The sequence below is a fragment of the Apteryx rowi genome, unplaced genomic scaffold, assembly GCF_003343035.1.
Source record: "Apteryx rowi isolate R43461 unplaced genomic scaffold, aptRow1 scaffold_31, whole genome shotgun sequence".
Classification (NCBI taxonomy): Eukaryota; Metazoa; Chordata; class Aves; order Apterygiformes; family Apterygidae; genus Apteryx; species Apteryx rowi.
In genome coordinates, this window is record NW_020449530.1 from 1,179,339 (window position 1) to 1,202,969 (window position 23,631).

At 41.6% G+C, this 23,631-nt stretch overlaps 1 protein-coding gene across 6 annotated transcripts in view; it reads right to left on the bottom strand.

Annotated features, from left to right (window-relative positions):
- CALD1 (caldesmon 1) overlaps window positions 1-23,349 on the bottom strand; it is a 197,610-nt gene extending 174,261 nt beyond the window's left edge. For all 6 annotated transcript variants that reach the window (XM_026070399.1, XM_026070401.1, XM_026070398.1 and 3 more), the window contains exon 1: window positions 23,179-23,349. The gene's annotated coding sequence lies outside the window, so the exon portion shown is untranslated. The remainder of the gene's footprint in view (window positions 1-23,178) is intronic.
- Window positions 23,350-23,631: the final 282 nt, after the last annotated feature.

Consider the following 23,631-nt stretch of genomic DNA (forward strand, 5'->3'; position numbering starts at 1 on the left):
ATTTCCACAACCACTAAGTAAGCCCAAGGAAATCTTTAAAATATTATTATTGCAAATGATTTGCAAGTGGGTGGATAAATGCAAATATTTGATAAGTACTTATATTTTTCCCTAAGGTTTTAAATACAATAATGAAACTGTAAACCTGGAGAACTTGGAGCATTCCCAGTGCCAACTGGACACTCTTAACCTCTATGCTCTTAACTATATAAATGTGTAGCATATTTGCTGAGTAGATATTTATACGCACTTCCTGTTTCAATGCTAACTTTTTAGTTACTGGAAAAGAACCAGAAGCTCTCTATTCCCCTGGGAATCATTTTCCATTAAAAAGGCTTTAGATCGACTATTTGTTTTTTTCAGATTTGAAAAGAAAATCCAATGGAATGTGTATTTTGAGTATTTTTAGTCTTTTTACAATAACAGTCAAGGGCTAAATGGCTGGAAAGATTTGCAAATTTATTTTTTCTAATCCACCTCATGACACCTGATGACGTTCAGCACCAATGGAAAGTGATTTCCTTAGGCATGACCCTGACAGTTTTTTACTTGACAAAAAAAACAACTAGAGTTGTTATTAATGAGCAGCTCTACTGACAGTCTCCATAGAGAAGGCCAACAGTTGCATGAGTATGAAGTCTGCACAGCCCTTCCTTCTTCCTAATAGCTGGGCTCTTTCATGGCAGCAGGGAAGTCTGATAAAAGCTTCTGTTTAGGCTATCTTCTTCTACAAAGAAATCGAATTTCATTTCAACACAGCTCATTCAGCACTTCTCATAAGCAGGCTTGAAAAAAAGTATATTTTTAAAGAAACATGATACAAAAGACAATGCTGAGCACTGGGTACCTTACATGTTTGGCCATGAGGGAAATCAGAGGATATAGAACAACCACGTACCAAATGAAAGACTAGCCACTTCTTTTTATTACTCCCTCAGGCTTGCCAAATCAAGGATCATTGTAGAAAGAACTAGAAAGCGAAAAATCCTAGGAAGGATGGCAATGAATCACCAAGCTGAAACAACTTTGCAGGTATTGTTTTAAGAGAATATTCCAGATCACTGTGTTCAGAAACTTTCTTGGGTGGCCAGGATTTCAAAGGGAGGACAAACTGTAGGAAAAGAAGAGAAATGAAGATATGGGCTGGTGATTTAAGCATCCCCATTTGGACCAATATTCTGTCTTTGCTTACATAAGTACAGATCCAGAGTAAACTGAACTGTGAAACATGCATCTGGATTCCTACCAGTGAAAGCAAGAAAAGAATGTCTGCTTTTTGTGAGGTGTGACTTCTGAAAAATACTGATGCCACACCCAAAACGCCACTTCATTTATATTGGGTCATAATTTCAGCAGTACTTTCAAAAACAATAGCAACACCTTCAGGTGCTCATAATAGTAATTTTCAGGTTTAAAAATCTGTATCGATCCTGTATCAACCATTCATTGCAGCCTTTTTGCTTTGGATTGTCTTTATCTTGCCAGTCCCTATAGTGCAATTTCTCTGAGACTAAACAGAAAATTAAATGTGAAGGAATTAAAGCCTCAGATACCACTCGGATAGTTTTAGCCAAGGCAAAAAGTTAGTCCAGCAAAGGAAGGTTCTGTATTTAGAGTCAATAGTCCTAATGACACTGTGAAAACATAAATATTAAGAAGCTGCTCACAAGAAAAGAAGCCAGATATGTCCTATGCAACCTTAACCATGTCTAAATAAGCATACGCATTACAATAAACTCTTTTATCTCTGTGGGACCTGCCTGACTTTATATCACTGTTTCATAGCACTATAGGTTTCCCTCTTTCAGTGCAATGTTGAATACAACCTCACTGAACATGCATACCTCAGAGATTATTGCAGCATGACAAACTGAGTGAATTCAGTGCTGATGAAATATGCTGAATAGACAGACCTGAAGGTGAAGTTCTCTCTTTAGAAACAGTTATGGCAGAGGCTAAGCAATACAGATTTCATTATACTTCCCTAAAGACATAACTATATCCTGAGCTATAATCTACTAATGATTAGTATGACTATAAATGGGGGCAGGGGAAGAATATGTCCTAAGAACTCTATTGAAAAGTGTTTCCTGAATATTGCTGGAATATATCATTTTGCATGCCTTAAGTCACAGCAGAGCTGTCAGACAGCAACCACTTTTGGTAACTACACTGACATCAGCTGGATCTGACCTTATAATTCTGCATCACACTATGCCATTCAGTCCCCCAGAACTTCAGAGCAGGTAGTCTCATTCAGCAGATGTCTCTCTAAAAATGAGCCACCAATCAGAAGTCAGGAACCCAGTTCAAAGGGAGCATGTAGTTAACAAGCTCCTGGAGTGTTTTAGTATCTTTTAATTATCCAATTTAATGAAGCATTTTTCAAGATCTAGAGCCTTCAGAAAAAAATCAACGAAGGTTCAATAAAGGCTTTGGCGAGTGAGAGCTCCTTTAATTCAAACTTAGGTCCTCTCAATGAAGCAAATGAATAGCTTCCACTTTACTGAACATGCTATGCTTTATAATTGCTATTCCTAGAAGTTAAGGGATCAATCCTGCTTTCACTGAAGTCCATACAATTGTATAATTAGCAGCAGGTCTTAAAATGCCGAGACAATACTCCAGCCCTTATGAAATAAATGGCTTCAGCAGAGTCAGATTTTTTCCCCCACTGTGTAAACATGTTTAATAGGAAGAAGAGAAGACCCTCTTGCATCCTCCATCATGTTACAGAGACTGCACACCACACCAGGCAGAACCAGTTGAATTTAGGGAGGATGAGGGAAGCTAACACCTTTGCACCCTGTTAAAATCTCCCTACAAGCAATCTCAGTACTAGCTTTAGATGCCTTCCCACCCCCACAAAAAAAAAAACCTGAATGCAAGGTGTTGTATTTAATTCAGATACATTTCCAAGCCACATGTATTGCTTTCTCCTCTTGCATAGGAGAGAAATAATGTAATAGTGGTCAACCCCGCTTTATATGCTGACTCCACCCCCACCCCTTCCAGTTAATTTATCTGACTGAATCTGAACGGATAAAGGAAGACTTCTAGGGAAAGATAAAACCTTCTATCAGCCCAACATGCATAGCCACAGGGAAACGAAAAAGAAAAGACTTACACTTTAATAGTGCTTCAGGTCACTTAATGGGAAATCCACAGCAGATAGAGAAGGCATTTCTAGCCCAGTGGATTTCAGAAGAGACTGAGTTCCTCCAAATATATAAATCGTAAGGTATTTTTTAAATGAAAATGTGAGAGAAACTAAAATACAGGGATATCTAGCAAGCTCCGGACTTACATTGCAAAGCCACCACAAACTAACACCAACTTATGCCAGCTGAAGCACTGACCCTTGAAGCTTTTTAATTCTGAACAGCTGCTTCCATGCTGTAGCCAGCAGCTGCATTTTCAACTGCATCCCTTATCAGCTTTAAACTACTGTTCATTGCCTCAAGGACAGAACATCTAAGGAGGAAAAATAAACATCTCTCCAGTTTTTGAAAATCAAAAAGTATAACAATGGTTATAAAAATATCTAATTTAACAGCAGCAACACAAAACACCATTTTCTCAAGTATGTCTATGAAGGAACACACACTTGGCCTACACTTGCAAAGATCATTCGATTCATTTTTGAATATGAAGTTTTGCATATAACTCTATAAGGTTTTGGGAGAGCATATACTCCTGTGTGACTTATGTTCATACTCATTTTTTAAGACACTCAATAAACATTGACAGTCTAGCTCCTTCTTCCATTAAGAGTGATTTTTTTTAGGAGTCAGGCTTCTGAGGAGAGAGTCAAAAATGGAAGTCACCAACCACCACTGGCCAACTGTATCTTCTTCCACATTCTAAAATAGTAAAGATTTCCCAAAGCACCAAAGGATTTTAGGAGCATAATCCTCTTAAAATCTGCTTTTTTCTAAATCCTTTCTTGAAAGTCTTGCCAAAGCTCATATAGGATGACCTAGAAGTGTACTTAAATTTCTTGTAATTCTTCCACAACTTTAACCCCCAAACCATCCCATTTGTCGTTAATTAAGTGGGTCAAATGTAACCTGCAAATTCCCTTAAAGCTACTCTTCCATACCCTGACAGTAAGCTGTTATAGCCAAAACGTATTCTGGGCTTCCTGTGTATAGTTTTCCTGTACAATCTGCAAAGTGAATTCAAAGTTTCTGAAGAAGAGGTTAGCATATATTAAAAACACCTTCTGTCAATAGACATAATACCCATTGCCAGACTATACCCTTTACATTAAATCTCTTACTGAGAAAGAAGAGCTGATCTTCATGTTAATTTGGAGGCTGGAGATAAGATAACAGATACTAGGTAATTCATTATTAAACAGACCCAGGTTTTCTGCCCCCATGCACCAGAAGAGTTACAATCATGCAATAGCATGACTGGATATATAGACTCATTCAACAGGTGTCATTGAGAGCCAGATTTTATCCTTCCTTCTATGAGGATAAATTCTTCATGTTCCTCTCAGATGGGAAGGACCCAAAAGGTAATAAAATATCTGCTAAAATGTCACATAACTGTAGTAACGCCCTGTCTCCTACCCAGACAACTTATTCTTCCCAGTCATACTCTTGCATGAAAAGCAAGTTCTTTGATGAGCAAACTTCAAAAAAGCCACGTCAGCACAGAGGAACAAAGTATACAGATTTTGTTCAGACAGAGGCCCAGCAAGCCAGACGTTACCCCATTTGCCTGTTGTTTTTTTTTAAAGGCACCTGCAGAAATGGCCTCAAAAATTATAAAAATTAGAAACTTTTCTACTTAAACTACAAGCTGCTGCCCATCAATATAACCTCTATTAAAACCCATGCCTTCATGGATCCAGAGCAATTAGGGTTGTGTAAAACCAAAAACAACCAGATGCCCAGAGGGTGTAAATCAGTAAAGACCTATTGATGACAGTAGAGTTGTAATGATTTATACAACCCTAGAATTCGACTTAGGGAAGCTTTCTGCATTTGGCATTCTCAGAGCATACTCTATTCTCTCCCTTCCCCTCCTCCGATTCCCATCAAATACAGCCCTGTAACAGAAGTGTTCTTTTCCTAACTTGGCTTCAAGTCATGGCTGCAGCTCTCAATACTATATAACCTGTCAAGATAAAATACATTTGGGGACATACAATCTCTACCGAGCATTTTATTGACTTAGCTCTACCATTTCTGAAATGCAGCCAAAATTCCTTAAGGTTTTCAAAGGACTTTGTTTTCTAAATATTATCCATGGACAGATATAAGAACACAAAAAATCCTCAGTTGTTTGTGTAGTTTGACTTATATGCCATGCATTGCCCATCATGATATATTAATTTTCTTTTGCAAGCAAACAAAACAAATCTCAGCTATGAGTTGCTTGGGCTTAGGGGCCATACACAACATAGACTGCCCTGGGAACCATTCTGAGCAGGAATTTTGCCCATATAACATCTGCAGATCACTCCAAAGCTGCAATTTTCCTTCTTAAAAAAAAAAACAACACAGAGTTTAGGCCTCTACTGCAGCTTTGCTTTCCAGATGAAGCATGAGAGGTAGCAGGGATAAGATCAGGCTACAGAGTTACTACCAACTCCACAAGGCACTCCCAGCAACGCCTCACAGGAAGAAAACATCTCTTGGAAAGACCAGGACACGTCAATACAAGAATGAGAGCAACTCTCAGAAAAGGTCCAGTGTGTACTCTCCCTCTGCTAACTCCCCATGGAGTAGCCCCAAAGAAGGAGAAGCCATGTGCCTCTACTCTAAATGCTCCAGCAGCCAGGTTCAGGCTGGTCCCAGAGACAAAACTGGAGCCAAGACAGACAGGCAGCAACTTATGCACCCCTAAATCAGAGACAGAGCAGCCCAGGTGACCCCAGCACAGGCCAGGGCATCCCTAAGGATTGTTGTTACTGCCATAAAAGCCTCCTTGGGGAACAGAATTACTGCAGGGGTATGAGATGTGCTGGCTGCAACTCCTTGCACCCATGCCTCAGTATGGACCACACACTGGGAATGATGCTTCTCCTCCACTGTGCAATGCTGAGGGATGATTACACATCTGTCTGCAGGAGTGCAAACGCTATGATTACAGCTGCTCCTTGCAGTGTCTGAAATGCACAGGAAGCCTCTTTGAGCCTTCTCTTCCTGTAGCTGTCACCCCTCTGCTGGGCTGGCTGTAATACAGAGACCCTTGACTGCTTTAAATCTGATATTTTTTTTCCTAAAAGGGAGAGAAGTACTTTAACTGATGGGCTAACTACTAGTTATTTATTAGTAGTCTTGTCCCGTAACCTACACTAGCTACTCAACATAGCATTTCTAAATATTGTTATACCACCCAGACTGAAATTCTAAAAAACTTGGTGCACTAAGTCGAGACTGAAATTTTAAACCTAATAATTTATCCCAATTGTTTGGATTAGTCACCCCAAATGGGCTGGCCCACATCACTTTAGGAACGCACATTCTTTGCAAGGCGGGGGGTGGGGGGGGGGATGTAAAACTACGTTGAAAAGAAGGAATTAGAAACCTGCAAGATCAAAGAGCAGAAAAAGCTTAGCAGTTGATTATAGCCTTATCTAGTCACTAATTCTTGTGGGCATCACTTTAGTCAACAATATGACAATGCACTTAACACTTCCAGAGCACCTTTCATTAAAGAATCCCTAAGCACTCTGTAAACACTAATTAAGTCTCAAAACAGAACACTCCTGTAAGAAATAGGATCTCTAATAGAAATTTCCAAAAGACTGGGGAATAAGCACACCCTTGCACATTATTGTAGCAGAGGAGTAAGGTCCTACCTGCAATAGGAAATGCCCCCAAAGTCTGTTTGGGAGAATCGGGAGAATAATGAAGAGTGCTACGCCCATCTATGCTGGGATTTGTGTCAGTGCCCCTACCACCAGGATATCTTCCACACCCTTTCAAGAGCTCACCACTATCACCCCATCAAACTCTGATCCACACTGAGGTGCTTTTGCTGCTATCCATTCTTTACCCCAGTGCTACTAAAACAGACCCTTTGGATTTTCATAAAGATAAGTAAAACAAGGCTGAAAAATCTGCTGAGGTCACCAAGGAAAAACCAAAGCAGCACCAAAAATGGAGTACAGAGTCCCATCTGCTGTTCCTTACGCCTTAGAAGAGATCAAGTGTTCACTTTGAAGCAGTCCATTTAACTACAATTTTACCAGAGCTTTTTGAAATTAAAAAGCTTCCCTTACCAAGATGCTTTAAACAGAAGAAAACAGTGGGAAGAAGTGTCAAAGGCCAGAACTATAACTCAGTTCAATTCACTTTAAGGTACAGTCAGAAGAATGTGGGGCAATAATTTTTCTGCTCCATTCTGTCTGCATTGCCCAGCTCAAGCCATCACCTCTGTCTTCTGACACTAGTCAAGCTATAAGAAACAGGTATCTCAACATTAAACCTTGCCAGCTGTAATACATTTGCTAAAGTAATTGCATTTATTTTTACAGATTGTGTGTGCTTAGGTTTCACTTACTGATGTACTACAGAATCAGAGGTTTCAATTTTGCAGATAAAGTTCAGCACTGTTATAATCAAAGACAGCATCCAGTGCTTAAAGCCACTAACCATACACACATTTAACAAATGTAATACTGTACTTAGCATACACTACAGGATCCATATTTCTTACCTTGTAGCTCAAAGTACCTCATTTTCCTTTCTCTCTGTTCTCATTACATTAACAAGGCTACAATAATCAGACAGCAATTAGCTTAATGTATATATCTTTGTGCTCCTCTAAATAAGTGTTTTCAATCTACATAATTTTATGCACAAGAATGACAATATTCTGAGTCAACACCTGAGGTTCCTAACAAAGTCCGGTACTTCTAGCAACACAGCATGACTAAACAGCCTCAGGGCAAAGCAGCACTCAAAATCAAATTTCAGACCTTCTTCCCCTCAATCGCCAATGTGGAGCACAACTATGAACTTGGCATTGTAAGCAACTGACCACACTCAGATGAGTAAAAAGCAAAGCCAGGCATATGTGTCTTTGGGGGGCCTGTATCAGATATTAATATAGGGAAACAGAATTGAATAGACACTGATGAAATCCCCACAACAGTCAGCAACCAACTGTTCTTTTAGGAGAGCAAGTAACAACCCAAACTTAGGAGATCCTAAAAGTGTGGTATTGGAGCAATTCAGATTTTATTGTGCATGTGTCATGGGATGCTCTAATATCAGAATGATTGCTTACAAAAGCTGTTGGAAATGTCACGCTTCAAAGTATAAATAAGCACAGAGAGTACATACCACTTCTGATGTACAACACTTCTAATAAGGTATTTCATGCGTTGTCTCTGAATATTGTGCACAGGATTTTCAGAATGGGCATTTTTCTCTATTAAACTTTTACTTTGGTACTCTACTGCACCTATGAGCTTGTTTTAATCTCTTGAGGGAGATGGGAACAATTGTTCTTTTTGTGTCACTTCCAGAGATATATTCTGTAGTATCACAATTGGTTAGAAATGGAATAAGCTTTTCAACTGACGTAAACCTGGTCTCTAATTGCTAGGCCAGGCATTTTTCACTTGCTTGCAAAAAGCTGTAAAAGACTACAGAGTAATTGTCCCATAGCTACTTAAAGAAATTGTCCAGAAGCTTTATGTGCTGTGATATTATTAAACCAGAAGTAATGCCTTATCAATAAAGCTCAAGTGAAGCAAAACGCATACAAAATAGAGCAATCATGTAAGAGAACAAGCAATTTTTAAAAAAAGCAGTTTTAATGTTGTGACTCAGTTTAGACAAGCCAGCATGTCTGAGACATGATGCACACTCAGTACTGCTGGCAAACCCCAAGTTTTGACTTGATACCCTTGCCTTGTTAGGAAGCAATTTGCTAAGAGTGTGGCTGGTTCCCAAAAGAATTTCTAGACATCACTGAATTGAAAAGGTGAACGTTAGATAGTGATTTGAATTCAGTCTTTAGATGCTTAATACAACAGTGTAATTCAAGGCCTAATCCTGCAGAGTTAGAGAATTGTATCTTATTTCGGGTTAGAGTTTCCTCCATCCCTCCCCTTGCAAAAAAATAAACAAACCAACAAAAACCCTCCTGACACCACCTAAGGAGCTTAATTCGGCTTGGCAAAATTTCATATTTATATTGGGAACTTGCACTTAACATTCGACATCCCAGTCAGATTTTTGTATGATGCATATTGTAAGTTCATACTAAAAGAGCATGCAGTGAACAGGAACAACATTCGGCTGATGCTATCCATCTAAATGTTGTAAACCACTATTTACATTTCTTTTTAATGAAGAAAAATGTATAAACAATTTCCATTTGCAAAAATCAGTGATTTCAGGTGGGTGGAATTCTGCAACTGCCTCTCTTCATCAAGCAGCCAAGCTGGGTAGCTACTACATTCTTTATGAATACTGAATAGGGGCATTATATCCTTACAGAAAATGCATAAGGGTAAGGAGGACAGGTCTCCTTTCATGCACACAACAAGAGCACCAACACAAGTGGAGTGTGTTTGTTTTCTACCACTCATGTAAATGCCAAAATGTAATTTATATCAATGATATAAATGAGACATTCCATCTCTCTTCAAAATGGCCCTTCAGTTGAAACCAGTTGCACCTGTATAAATGCAAAGTCACATCTGGTGCATAAAGCTTTTCTTTCTGATATTTCAGAGAGGTATGTTTATGCTCCTGGTAGAGCAAGCGGCACCAAAGTTGTATGAGGAACACAACTATTTCCATATAGCTTCTTGTCCATCTGTGCCTCAGACAGGCTTTGAGGTGGAATCCCAGTTGATTCCTTAAAAAACAATCCAGTAAGGCAGATATAACACAATTCCACAGATGTAGACCATCTTAGTATTATTGGCAGCAGCAAGTATACAGCAGTAGGAGTCTGATTCAACATCTCTTACCATGAAATTTTACTGATCAAAAATTAAATTGATCAAGGGTGGCCAGACTACTTTGGATGGAATACCATAACACTCCATACTAACCTTGGACTTAACAAGTTAGTGAAAGGGGAATTCGGTATCAAATAAAAGGCATCACCTCTCATAACTTTCAAGTCACTAGATAACACCTATTTACATCTTTTGCCAATAAAAATCTTCATGAAGAAGAATGTTCAGCAGATAACTCTGTATGCAATACACTTAGCTTTTTTTTTCTTTCCTAGTGTCTGTAAATGTGTTAAAATGCTCTTAAATTTTAACCATTCTTCACAGACAAAAACTTTGCTATTTACTTATTTCCTCTGTTGTGGTCAATATGGCAGTCCTAGTAAATAGTCCTAGGAGCTATGAGAAAAATGGTAAATAAATAGTAGGCCTAAGAGAATGTCTTGGGATGCGAACACAGTTTAGACCTGTGTGTCTTGCTCTAGGAATGAGAATTCCTGGTTTCTGCCTCACCTCTTTTACTGGTTTTCCCCACTGCCTCGGCCAATTTTGTCTCAGTGGAGGTACTTCTGATGTGCACAATATTTTTTAGATCAATTTGCATTTAGGCAAGCTCTGTTCAGTTAAAGACAGTATGGATATAGCAGGGATATCATTTGTCGGGACAGAAGCACACTAGAAGCAATCAGGCAAATAATTTGTATGTGCTGTTTTCAAATGAGACTCTGCTACAAGGACATTTCTCTCTCATCAGCACTTAATTTGCTCAGAAGGAAGGTCCAGAAAGGACTAAATATCTCAGTAAAAATCCTCTGAGCCACAGGGCCTTTACTTCACGCCTACCACTGTGAATCTGGCAGAGCACTGCAGCTAGCAGAAGTCATTTCTGTTCGATGACAGAATACCACCCTATGTGAAACAAGTTGGTAATTTCAGTCCAGTTCTGTAAGGACACATTTCTGCATCACCACGGGGAATAATTAGCACTTGCATGAACCACAGGGATGCTAGCTTTTGCTGCATGTTTCCTATGGCCTGTGCAATTAGCTTTGGCCCAGATAGTGAGCAGCAAGAACACTATAATAGACAGGACTGATTTTAATTTTCTCCATAAGAGCTCCCCTTTCCAGAAGCAGATAGGATGATTTAAAACATTTCCCATACTTTTTTGCTTTCTCCCCTCAATTCTGACCTGAAGATCAAGCTTCATCATCTTCATTTATTGGTGGAAAAACAAAACACAGCTTTTCAAAGCTCTCACTGAAGACATGTGCATGTTTCCTAGACATGGGTTTTTTTGGATAGCAATGAACCAAAACACAAGAAGCAAATAACAAGACTAGTTAACTGAGAAGATAAAACCTCTGCCCCGGCCTGTCTTCACTCTTAATCGATCAGTGTCACTTTTTCAGCTCTTTCCTCACACACAGAGCAAAGACTATTTCACAGTTGCACACTTACTACAGTACCCAAGAATCCTGCTGTAAAGTAACATATCTGCTGGACTTCAAGAAGTTCTTCAAGAAGTTTAAAGTTTCTTATCCCTTTTGGGGGCCAAAACTATACTTTCAGTAGAGCACAGCAGACTTCCTAGAACTTTGCAAGATTTAGCTAGTTGAAGACTGAACTTTAAGTAGGATGTACTATTGCACAATTCTGAAGAGAGGTTTGACAAAAAAAAGTAACTGGTTCCTATTTCACTGTTTGCTTTGATAGTTTCAAGGCAGAATGACTGCACATGTGGTGCTTTTGTCTGAGCTGGATAATAGTCAGCACAACTTCTCTTTTAATTTGATACAGTTGAAATTAAGAAGCCAAAAAACTAAAGTTCCCTGCAGAACACACGTATTCTGCCACATTTCCCAACCATCTCATCAAGGAAACGTCAGAATTCCAGTATAAAGGCGACTAGGCATAACACTCTGAATAATGAGGTACTTCTTCAGCCCTCCCTGGCAAATTATCTTAGTCTCATTCTGGATTTACACTCGTGCTATTCCAAGCAGAATTTGCCCTTTCTCCCAGGTGGCCTGATACATTTACTGTGATGATGCAAGTATGCCCATATATTTTATATGTATGTAAAGTACATTCCCCAAACTAAACCTCTCTCCCAGAAAGTCTCACTTGGTCTCTGACTGATTCTGGCCTCATTTACTCCCTTACAAATGAAAAGCAGTTCCATTGAAGTCAGTGAGGTAACACTTGTACTAAACTAGCATGAGATCATGTCAGAGCCATGGTCCATAATAAAACCAGCTGCCATTAACTCTTCTACAAGTTTCCATTCATTAGGGTTTTTTGCTTGAATTCACATGAGCAATATCCAAAGGCCAAGAAATACATTTTAGAATGATAGCTATTTCCCCCTGCTAAAAACTAGAAAGTACAGCAAACTATCCCAATCCTCACTGAAAAACTACAGCTATTGTATTTTGTTAATAAACAGAGGTGTTTATGGACAAAACAGGTGTGAATATACTTTAGGGAGTCGTCCTGCACTGCTGAGAGAAAAGGGACAAGATGACCTAATATGTCTTTCCCAGTTGGGTTTTTTTTCTTTTTTTTTTTTATGCCTATAGCCTCTGGTATTTAATTCTGTATCAAGGAAAAAACCTGAACATAAAGATTTAAATTCAACCTCAGCGAACTGTAAGCACCGAACCAAGATTGATGAAACCACTTCCATGCCTGCTAATGCCAACAGTCTTTCCATCAGTGCCTTTCCACTGACTTGAAGGCTCACAGGAGAGAGAGAAATAATGTACTCAGATTATAATGTTTTTTCCAGTTCATCACACCAGTCTCCAGGCTTTCAGGAGTGTATAACTGTATTTTGTCATATAAGTCAGATTCATAGTCTGTCACCAGTTCAATCTGTTCATTATAAAGAAACATATTTCTTACACATATAGCAAATTCCTTTCATTTTTTACTAACTTGAACTGATCTTTATCAAACATTCTGATACAGAAGGCAAACACAGTTATTCCCTCCCTTCTTGTTAATATTAAGTTAGCTACATACAGACTCCAAGAAATGAGTTCACATCTATTACAGATGGTAGTGAACAAAAAAAAAAAAAAAAAAAAAAACACTGCTCATTTTGGAAGTCCTTAGAGTCGATGCTTAGAACGTTGCTTAGAGTAGATGGCTGAAGAGTGTCACACTAGCTTTTTGGTTTGATAGGTGAAGCAATAAACATCTTTACTGAACATGGAAGTCCTTTGCTAGACAATGAACTGAAAGCTTCAAGGCAACAAGCAACACCACAAGGAAGGGTGTTGTGCTAAAAAATATCAGTGCAAATCAAAAAACTTATCTTGTAAAAAGACGACTTTGACAGCCTTTACTAAAAGACACCAACAAACAAAGGGAAGGAAAACTCCCAGTCAGGGGCCAGGGCAGAGCAGCAGAGTTGAAGAAAAACTTCTGTACAGCTTCTCTACAGGTAGCCGGTACAAGACTGTACAAACACCAAACTCAGCCGCAAATCACTTAAGGGGGAGGGGAAAAAGGGAGTAAAAAGTCACTCCAAATCATGCATCATTTACACTGCCTCTTAAAAAAGGAAAGAGAAAGAAAAACAAAACAGTCTCACATCCTACATTTGCGCTCAGGAAGACTGAAGATGGTAGATATGGAAGAAATAAACAGTTCATTCAATCATACATTAATACTTATTGCACTCAATTTGCTTGTTATTCAGAGGCTTTTTCCAGAGGTTCCAGAAACCATTCAAGAAGCTGACATAATGCAAAGCTTCTCACAATCCAGCTCCTAAATGGAGAAATTTGAAGGAGACTAAATATCTAGTTATTTTGGTCTCCAAATTGGCTCCCCAAACCTTTCAACAGCCAGAAAACAGAAGCATTCATGTGTTACTACCACATTATCGGGCTGTTTTCAGTTTTCACAACCTGACAGTGCTTTTTTTGGCTGAATTAGAGTTCCTGTAGGGCTTCAGCAGGCAGCAGTCTTAGAAAGCATAGCTTCACAATAATGATCAAATGGTGCCTTCTTAGAAGCACTGCAGTCCAGAGATGAAAAGCAACACCATCTCAAAGCAGGCTCTGCTTTACACCCTCCTTCTCCTTGACTTAAGGGAACCTGAGCCTTCGGATGAAGTGGAGGGAGCCAGTTTCATATTAAAGAAACAAAGAACAACAAAACAACCCTCTTCTCATTGAAGAGAGGTATCAGAAACTTTAACTATTGTAAACAGCTGTCAAAGGTCTATTTTCCTTAAGACTAGAAATACTAGCAGTGCCGTGTGTCCAAAGGCTGGTAACGAGGTGCCAAACCACTTGCAGGCTGCCAGTCAATAGCCAGCCTGGACTGCTGGGGGTAAATCTGTTACCACCCCATGGCTGGTCACCTGTAAGAAACTCTGCTTTCTTGACATGGACAAAAATTCATGTTGCCAGTTACCCTTTCCGGAAATTGTAGAGAGGCACAGATGTGTACAAACAGAGAGGCTGAACCACACCTCTGACACAGGCTGTGCTCCTTCCAGGAGAGGCACAGCAACATTTTGGATGAGCAAAGGTCAGGCTTCAAATCCAGCTGTTTGTCCTGTAGCAACAGGCAGGTAACTTTAACAGTTGAAGGGCAGGTGCCCATTTCAACCCTGCCAGCTTAAGATGTTTCACTCATGGCCTCAAAACACGAGTAACCGGATAATGTCCAGTGATGCCTGTGATTTGGGAGATCAGACCAATCAATCAGCCCATCTGGCCACAGAGATCTGAGGCTTCACATCAAAATGTCAGAGGGGTAAGGATGCTGTCTATAAACTCTAAATCTCCCCATATGACAGAAAAATACTCTTTCTAAGGTACTCACTTAATGTAACACAAACAATAAAAACTCAGGGAAAGTCTGCAGCTCAGAGAGAACCCGATGTAGCTCCAGTGCTGGAATCACTTAACCGTCTTTCTCTTCGTGAAATAAAAATGCAACTAGTCTGACTATTTTATCCCCACAACCTCGACGGCTGAGAGAGTACTGATCTCTAAATAAAATAAACTGAAAAGCAAGAATGTAAACACGACTATGGTCCAATGACTTAGCGTCTTAATGGTGTCTGCATAGGGTTTCACTGCAGAACCCGATGTGGTGGCAGGAAGATCTCTGAAAGGTGCAGGCACTGGGGAGCCGTTCTGCAGCCCCCCCCCCCCCCAAAGCATGAGGCAGATGCTTCTCAGGGAGGGGAATACATGCACACTGATCCTTTCCTGCCCCAAAACTCATCCCTATTGATACATAACCCAAGCAAGGACACTTCCTTCACTCCTGTGGTCCCATCACTGCCTCTGTAAAACCAGCATTTATCATTGCTTTTGTTGAAGTTAGTGTTTTCTATACCCAGGGGTGAGAATAAGATTTCATCTGCTAATCCCAGCCTTTAGCTTATATAAATCCGCAACAGATACACTGAAGACAGAGGAGCTACATTTATTTATAGTGGTAGAGGAAATGTCTTTTTCTTGTTTGGGTTGTATGGGGGGAAAGAGAGGAAATAGGCTGATGTGTCTGGGTTTATGGGGGAAGGGGGTTAAATAGCAAAACAAACTGACTGCAGTTTACATGGATCTAAATAAAGGAACAAAAAACTAGTCACCGAGCTTTTAATATCACACAGTGGAGAAACCTGCAAATGAACTGCAACCAAAAGTTGCTGCTTTTCCTTTTCATTGTCAGAAACCATCGCTCCTTGCTCGCATGCTGCGTCCAGTGAATAAGCCATTTACTATTGTGGTTGCAGTGAATGAAGCGCAGACCTTTCCCATATATGGCAGGGCCTTTTAATCACCAGGGAACAAATGAGCAATGGAATTTTACTGACTTTCTGGTTTTGCAGTGCCCTCTCTTGTACGAAATATCATTTCCCAATGAACACTCATTATTGGTATTTTGACCCAATTTCCTGCCGCTCTCGTCCTTTAGAGGATGTACAGAAAGGAAAACAAAAAGGGTCAGCTTCTGATACCGAACAGCCCACTGTGAATTCTGAGTAGCTCAAGGAAATCAAGCAGATTTACGCTAAGATAACTGAGATCAGACACGATATATATATATTTTTTTAAACTAACAATACAGTTTACATCACTATACAGCTGCAAAAAGCGAGATCAGATTCAGGTCAGCTGGTGTCCAGGTTAAAACTTCTCCCCCATCTTCACCAATACAGTGACAGCAAAACGCAGACAATTGATGTGTTAAGTTATTGGGGATAGTGGGAGGGAAATTCTCAGCTGGGCTGCTTTTGTTAGTGTAATATATGTTAGCCACAGAAATGCTTGGCTTGGTATCATCTGGATTGCCTAAACACTCTTATTCATATTTACAGCAATTAAAATGCTGCACTTCAGTCTTTCTAATCCAGGTTTGTTTGAAGTGGCAAAGCAACAGCTGGGGCTTATCAGACATCTGAATGAAACCCCTCATTTTGCTAGCAGGGGTGGGGCTCTCTGGATGGGGCTGAGCTGCTCCCGCAGACCGATGCTGCAGCCAGCTCTCTCCTTGCCATCCTCAGCACCTGGGGGTGCAGTGCCCCAAAGGACGCCCACCTTGGCCTGGTGACGGAGGGGCTGAGCTCTGTTGAGCTATTCAGGTCTCCGAGAGCTGACCAAAGGCGTCCTCTGGTCTCAGCCAGCTCACTCCCACTTCCACGTGTTGCAGCCAAGTCCTAGGAAATTTTTTTCCATACCTACAAGCTTTAACTAGGATGGGAAGAGGCCACAACTTTCTCCTAGCTCAATGGTTTTTGAAATTGCTGAGAGAAAGCAGGTTATCATTGGTTCATTATTTTAGGGTGAACTGAAGATGCAGGAAGAGATCTGTAGCTGATCCCAGAAGATCGTAAAGAAATTGTGCATGGTACGACTGCTTGTATTAGAAGGTGATGATCTGGGTTATCAAACAAGCACTGCTGTGTCCTCTGAAATGGTGAGGAATTAACAGAGGTCCTGCCTTTGCTTCTGGGGTGAAAGAGAGATTTTACCAAAGTGAACACAGTGACTTTCAAAAAGAAAAAAAAAATCTGGGAAGGGAGGAGGACCATTAGAGAGCTCGCTGTCAAAGAAAAGAATGAAGTGGGAAAAGGGTAGTAACATGCCCCGTGGCAGTCCCAGAAAGACAAGGGGAACATCAAAGCCTTGCAAATAAGAAACAAACAAGGGCCTGATCACACACTCCTTCACATGGGCAAAATCCCCTTTGAAGCTGATTGCAATCCGCCTTGTACGAGGCTGCAGAGCTGAACCTTGACTTGTAAGGGAGCATAGGCACTGCCGTTCAAACACAAAGCAAGGGCTCATCCAGCCCAGCAGCTTCCCCGGAGCCAGGACCAGCTGCTTCGGAGAAGGATATACCAAAAGCTTCCAACAAATCTCAGAACATTTAAAGTGCTGTCATAGGTCCAGACTCCCTTACCAATCTGATGAATCATGAACGCTAATCCTCCCTAACCCCAAGTTATTTAATTTTTAAAAGTGCACTCAGTGATTTCCATGTCCTTTAGATCTCCACGTATGGGAGGGTCAGTGCAGATGGAGGGGTGTGCAAGCGTGCACACACATGCGTGTACATGCATGTCTATCTGTAATGAAACTGTTTTGCTGCATTTCGCAATACCCCCCTGCTTCTTCCTATTTGTGGGCCTACAGGGTTACTCTCCAAAATAGATGCAAGAACAGAGCATTTACAACAAAACTTTATCTCCACAAATCTAWTTATAAACCTTCTATGAGCTAAATTCCAAAGATTTTTTTTTTCCATTTAAGGACATAATCCAGAAAATGTGCAAACGGGTGGGTTCCACTTTGCTTCACACCCTCCACAGCAAGTCTCAAGGGAAATGCACATTATTTGTATTCTGTACACAAGAGGGTGGGGAAACATGTAATGACGTTTCCATTGCCTGAAATCTTTCCTATTTTCCCTGCTGCAGCCTGTCCTGGCCTCAGGAGTTCCAATTTCAAATGTTCTTGTGTCAACACAAAACCGGACAAGCAGATAAGGTTCAACAGCTTGTCAAAGTCATTTCTCTTCCAGACTTATGACACTACTTCATAACTTCAAGTAAAAGCTATCATCTTCCTCAGAGAGCCCTCATTTTGGTATATACCTGACATCTTTACAGAAGATCGTCTCAGATGAAGCAAGTGCAAACCCTACCTGCGTATACCAGTGCATTTTTAAATCAGTGCAGTTAAATCTGCAGTCACCCAAGAAATTCCAGTCAAACATTTCCGCTCATTGTCAATACTGAGTCTGTTCCATTTTGCAATTTATTCACTGGGCTTCGGGGTTCCTATGCCTGTAACCTAGAAAAACAGTTAAATTCTAGTGGAACATATAAATTTGTAAACAAGCAAAAAAACCTGATATATTCTTGCTGGGAGATCAATCAAAAATAAGAATTAAGCCAGTGCTTAAACTTGATGTTTCAGGACTACAAATGCTTTAACGAATTAAGCCTCAGTAGCCCCATGGGCTAAATACAAAATGACACAAATTATCCTTTACTTAAAGATACAGAAACAGACACGCAGACGTTAAGTGAATCACCGGGTATTTATGACCACAGGAAAAAAGATTCAAAGAAGAAATGACTGCAGCGGTTTAAGATAGGGCCTTCTTTTTCCTTTCTCTCCTCCCTCTACTTCCTCAATTATTTGCTGCTGCCCTCACTACAAATCAGCAGAGCAGTTCACAGGAGCAGAAGTTCCTGGCTTCAATGCAAACTCCCATGAAAACTATAGGCAGGATTTTCTGAACAGGAGGTTTCCCTATGGTTCATGGGCAGAACGGAAAAAGCAGATTCAGGGGGCAGGGAGGGGGGAAAGATGCCAGCTGTTGGCGGTGGTGATGCCTGGCCAGAAGCAGAGGAGGTGGATACCCGGCTCAGAGCCTACCCACCTCACCTCCGGGGAGCTCAGCAAGAGGCAGGGGCTTGCACTACTGCGGCTGCATACACAGCCATTGCTGCGAGACAAAAGCAGAAGTCAGGAGGTTTGCAAGTGAAAAAATCCAGAAGGCTGCATTTCTCAGAGCCAACGAGTGATGTGCTGGGAGAGGGATGTGGTAGGGCCTGAGCTGCTAGTTCTGATATCTGTTCGGCAGCCGTGCTGCCAGTCCCACACAATTTATCAGCACTAAACACAGTTCCAAAGAAAAAGCACATGAAAAGAAGCACTTCCTTACTCAGGATGCAAACCACACAGCTAACATACCACAGCTAGCAGCTAATTGACAGTGTTACGTGCCCTAACCTTTTTGGTTAATCAAATCCCATTTCAAGAAAAGTAGGAGCAAACTCAAGGGGGATCTCGAATTGTAATATACTGAGTGTCCCCAGTGAGCTTTGGCTAGTTGAACTATAGCAAAGCTTTAGGAAAGGCAAAAAGAAATTGTTATATAGTTCAACATTCATACGACCTCAGTGTTTCATCCAGAAAGGTCAAAGCTAATCTGATCTTCAAATGCCTTTGAGTCAAATTTCAGCTTCAGCTAAATCCCTTACAAACCATTTGGAAGCATGCAACAGCTACAGCGTCTTGCAAAGCACCAGCACCCAAAGAGTAAGTGACAGCATATAGATAGGTGACTTGTTTCCAGTACAGTTATGCCTAAAATCCATTCTCACCAGATTGTGGGGAAAAGGAAAAGCTTTAAACCACCCAGGAGGTATGAACTAAACCAGCAAACCTGTCTTTGCACATGAACATTACTGAAGGTGGGAGCTCTAGTAAGGAAGCAGCTTTCTTGTTACAAGCTGCCAGGGGGTAGTTACTAAGAAGAGACAATTTTTGAAAAATGAAAACCTGCTTTGAAGATAGACTCTCACTCTTTGCAGTCACAGGCCTGTCTGCCTCAGGCTTTATACACCTGGAGCCCAATCCTGCAAACTCCCCATACATAAAGCTCTCTTCAAAGGCAATGAAAGGTTCACAGGATTGCACATTCTGTCCTGTTACCTTTTTTGGTGCTTTCTCTGACACCGGAGAGAGTCCATACAAGCACTGCAGATGGAGAGCTAATGGAGCTTGGCCTTCTCTTTCTTATGCATATATGGTTTCCTGCCCCTCTTTGTTCGTATGCAGTAATCAAATGTACCAGGTTGGACTCCTGGCAGATAGGAGTTAACACAACTCCACTGATCTTTAATACAAATTACAACTCGGGCAACCAACAGAATATGTTTTATGGAAACAACTACTAATAAAGCAGTGTACTTTAAACAGACCCAGGACTTTCAAATCCTATTTGTCCTCTAGGAGGGAAGTCCTGCAGGCTTTCAGTTTTCTGCAGTGGCATAGATCCTCTTGGGAAGCAAAAGCCCTCCAGGACAAGGGACATTTTAAGGCTCCATGAGAGCAGGGAGGTTTTACATGTGACAGAGCACAGACTCACACCACTCAGGTAAGAAAAGGTGAACCAGTACCAGTGTTCACAGAAGAGGAGGAGTTGCACTACTTCCTCCCAGCCATACAAGCCACTCAAAGCCAGCAGCACCACAGCCACAACCATCTGGAGATGCTCTAACATGCAGCAGTCAGGGTAAGTTCTGGTGTTTGCCCAGCAGCCTTCAACTCCCAGCACCGGCAAACATGCAGAAACAGTGCCCAGCCCTGCTTGCTTGGCTGGCTAAGCCTGGTGCCCTCCAACCCTGCCACTGTGCTGCTGCACCAGGCTGTGCAAAGACAACCCCAGGAGGCAGAGCCAGCCCAGCTGTACACAGGGACGGGAAACTTGGAGGGCTTCTAGCCAGGCTCTTGGCAGAGTCTCCCCGCCGTCCATCTCTTCATACAATAAAAGCTACCATCCCAGGGGGCAGCCAACAAAAAGAGCCTTGCCCCGTCTTTCTATTCTCCCCACCTGCAGTGGGGTCCTGGAGGCACCAGGGCTCCCTCTGTACACCACTACTGCCGCTTTGCCCTCCTTTGGGTCCTCAGTACTAACTGGGGCATCTCAAGCAATTAGTAGTGCTGTCCCTAATCCCGTACAGGTCTGAACGGCTGCTGGCCAGCATTCCTCCATGCCGCGCATGCCGTGGCCCTGCAAACGAGACTTGGAGGAATTAGAAACCCTCTTGTCTTCATGCACTTTAATTTTCCCTCTAGTGCCAGCCAAAGGGACTTAGACCCCCCCACACCCCTTTTCCCTTTCAAATCAATTAGCTTTCAGTACCACTATTGCACTTTGCATCACGGCTGGGCAAGAAATAAAATTACAAGGGAAGTTATCTCTTCCTTAGGCTGCTCTGTGTCAGAATACTTCTGTGGGCGTATGACATTGCAGTTGCAGAAACTCTCTTATTCTCCTAATATGTGTTCACATTGCTCGTTGTCAAAGTGTATTCAGACCACGCTGAAGTGTATTCTGGCTCCTTACATCAGATCCGTCATTTGTTAATGACGGGATTGATTTCACCAAGACTAATCCCATGAATGAAGGCTGTGGAACTGATGCCTTGTCACTGCAGGCTGCAACAAAGGGGAGTTTTCAGGAAACAAATGGTGTCAGCTCTGTCTCCTGTTCACAAGCAACCTGTCCAGTGTTTCTTCCCCACCGTCAGGATGGCCAGAACATTAGACATTACATTACCATGCGCAGGTTTGATTGACTAAGATACCTGCCTCATAAGGAAAGGCAGACCTGTACTTTCCTCAAATATACTGAGAATAGTCCTGTCCCACTTTGCCTTTAATGCAATCTTAATTAAGCAAATGGACCATTTACTTCCTTGAAGGATCATGCCATTGTAATTTATGTCAAGACATAAGTGCATTTGATTGGTTTTGGTGTATGTAGTTGTAGGATCCCATACTGTCTCCCAATTGCAAGAGAAAAAAGTATGAAACTTGTTTACAGATGCATACACTCACACAGCAACCTACTGCTAAATTTAATGAGAGAGAAAAAGAATTGATGCTGGATCTCAGACCTCCTTGATGCCAAATCACACAAGCACAGACATTCACAGTATGGTATCTAAAACAGACAAGTTATAATAAAGACGTTTTTCACAAAAGAAACACTCTGTCACCTTATTTTCTTTGAGCTGCTGCCAAGGAGGGAATGCATTATTTTAACTGTTCTTTTATTTATTCTGCTATATGCCTTTTAGCAATAGAAACCTTCTCTGATAGGCAAAACTGTCAGAAAAAAACTGCACACTGGCAATAAATACTCCACAAAAAAAGTCATTTTAGAAGAGTTATCCTGCCTGTCCTTCCAAATAATACGTGAAATAGGACATAAGAGAATAATCACTCTCATAGCTGCCAGTTGGGTCAGTGCTTATTAGTTTGGTCAGTCTCTGCCCATCTCTCTTGACACAGACATCAATCTACAGCTAGCTCCATCCCTCCCTTCATGCTCCCAGCTCTTTCTCCAAGAAGTTCCCGGCTATGCAGAGTATCACACTACTGGCAATCAGCCTTGCACGACGCTTTCAAACCATCTGAGCATGTCAAAGGAGCTCGAAATAAAAGTCTGCTCGCTGCTTTCTGGAGCTGCAGCCTGACTGACGCACACCCAGACTGATACTTTTAGAGCCCCAGTCCCACCCAAGTGCATTTTTTTTCCCCCTTTTAACAGGAAAGACAACTTCACTGAAACATTCTGGCAATACGCTGCTGTGCAAGTTGAAGGCTGGAAACAAAAACGGATGCCGTCTATCGTCAACAAAACTTCTATGAAAGGCTGCCATGACAGACATCTGCTGCAGCAAGTATCAGCCCGGTTACATTAACCAGAGCTTTACTGTATCTGTATCAGTTACACTGCCTTTACGGTTGCGCTGCCCTGAAAGCCCAGGTCTCAGGTTGCGAAATAAAAAGCAATTCACCAGCCATCACCACACCAAAATCCTTTTTATTTCTTTTTATTTTTTTTTTAAGAAGAATTAAAGAAAGGACATAGAGGTTATAGCTCTGCTGGCAAGCCCGCTTGGGGAGCAGGACCTGGGCTGGCACTGGGTGCTGCCCTGCGCCCCGTGTCGCACCCCCTGCCTCCGGCGCAGGAGCCCATCTCCCTTGGTCCACACTGAACATCTGCACAGGGGGGCCAAGGGGAGAGGAGAGGAGAGGAGAGGGGGGAAACAGCATCCGACACTCTCGGACTCTTTCCAGTCTCACTGGATTTAGCATGCTGCTTAATCCTTAGCCATAACGCAAACGCAGGCAGATCAGACCGCTCCCAGACAAACACGTATCTCAAGCCCTTACCTCTGCGGCTGCAAAGTTTTCAGCTAGTAGGAAGGAAATGAATAACCGGCTGCCTGGGCAGGAGCGCAGCGAGAAAGGCACACCAGCAGCCTCACACACAGCCCTATTCAATAAAACTACAGCCTTTCCTTGGCCCCTCCCAAAAGTCAATGCTAAGTGAATACATATCCCTTATGTTTACAATTGGCAGGCAGCGGTATGCATTGTCCTCAATTTATTCTAATAGGCAGCCAATGAGTACGCGCAAGCCAAGGTGGGTTCAGCCTGCCTGCAGAGATGCCTGTCATTCCCTAGGCATGCTCAGGAAGCCACTCATCAGAAAACCAAGACCTAAAAAGCTCCGAAAATTCATGCAAGCTGCCAAAACTGTCTTGCTACATGCCCTTTTTTGGTTATCCTTAGCAGGGCCTCTGAAAGTAAATCCTCTGTCAGGAACAATCATAAGAAATGTTA